We start from the raw sequence: 1,805 nt of genomic DNA, 5'->3' as shown, positions 1-1,805 counted from the left end.
ATCATCAACTAACCCCTTTACCCATTCACTACTACACCTTTCTTTTGTGCCACATGACCTCTGATCCCTAGCACATTTATTTTGCTTTGTAACCTTTAACCTTTGACCATTCACTTTTAACCAACAAGTGAGATCCGTGACGATTCCACAGAGCAAAAAAAATAAGAAGTACTCCTCTCTCCCTCTTTCACTCTCCTCCCCTCTCCCTTTTTCCTTTCCCTCTTCCTCTCACACCTTCCCGACCCCTCTCACATCCACATCTTACTTAATATTCTGTCTTCTCCTCCATCTTTAAGCCCCCCGATTTTTCTTTGACTCCTCTCTCCCTCCTCCTTTCCTTTTACTCATCCTCCCCATTTGCCCTTCTCCATTTTCCTTTTTTCTTTAAAGGGCATATGTGAAGTAATTATCGTGCATTGTTTTTTCTTTGAATATTGTTCAATAACTCGGCGGTCTTCGGCAATCCCCGGGTGTGACGTCCTTCCCAGGACCAGGGAGAATCTTGTTGAATACCGTGATACACACAGTGCACCGCAAATCAAGGATATCACGGAATTGTCCCAGTTTCAAGCTATTTAAGTTTGTAACAAAGGATGCCGCGGCGTTGTGTAGCAATTCATTGTTCCCATTCATGTCACCAGCTATTTGAATGGCCAAAAGACGGCGACAGAGCAAGGAAGTGGACACGTTTTGTGCATGCCAAGCCGAGCAACTTTCAGCCTGTGCCAACTAGCGTACTTTGCCTGAAACACTTCGAGCCCAATTGCTTTGCGAACAGAATGGCTTACGACATGGGGTTTGCAAAACGGTAGGCCATTTCCAATTTATATTTGTCATGATCACAACAGCAAAAAACAAACTCTGAAAGAGCGCTTTTGCTTGGCAGCGTAGCAAACATTCATTGCGTGGGTACGACAGTGTGCCGAGTGCATTGCAAGTGTGCATGTATTACTACACAGAGGTAGGGTAGGTACACTCCAAAAAGCACAACACAAATAAATACCGATGCCCCTCCACTCGCGAATGGATGTAGGCCTGCGCCACGGGTGCAGACAAGAGATAGCTCAGCCTGCACAAATTATGTACCATACAGAAGCGGGCTCACACGTTCGACTAAAAAAAAATAATTTGGAAAATTACCAATCATTCAATCTCTTCGGGTCTCGACGCCATTGCATGTCTGACTGGAACGGCACAACTTCCACGTCATCCACAGCGTCGGGCTCGTGCATGTACGGTCCAACAACCATCCACCCTTGATATTCCTCTTCTTCCAACTCTTCGAAGACGTAGGCACCCTCTGAAGAACTTATACCAATGTCCTCGTTGGAATAATCTGGTGAAACTTCACTGTCACTGTAGTCTTGTAGTGAATCCGCCGTGTTGTACAATGTATTGAATGCAGAGAATGCTGTGATTTTGTTCTGGAATTGACGTCATACATCCGGGTTCCGGATTTTCGAGGGAAAATAAATCAATTTTGAGGAATTATTTTCAGGTTTCCTTTTTTACTATTATTATAGAGATGGTTTGCGAGCGAATTCTCCACTTTTAAAATTTTCAGTTGTTACTTCACATAAGCCCATTAAGGCTCCTTCCCCTCCCTTTTCCCTCTCCCATTTTCTTCTCCCCCTTCCTTTCACTTCCTCTCCTACCTCCATTTCTAATCTTCCCTTTGGATAGTCTTGTAAATAATACATGTGCATAAACTAATGGTCTAACTACTTCAAATCCAGTGTACTTGCCTTAAAGAAAAAAATAAAATAATAGGATGATTAAAATAATAATAAGAAGATTTTCATAGA

This window comes from Penaeus vannamei, chromosome 8 (assembly GCF_042767895.1).
Source record: "Penaeus vannamei isolate JL-2024 chromosome 8, ASM4276789v1, whole genome shotgun sequence".
NCBI lineage: Eukaryota > Metazoa > Arthropoda > Malacostraca > Decapoda > Penaeidae > Penaeus > Penaeus vannamei.
Note: the sequence above shows the minus strand (reverse complement) of the source record.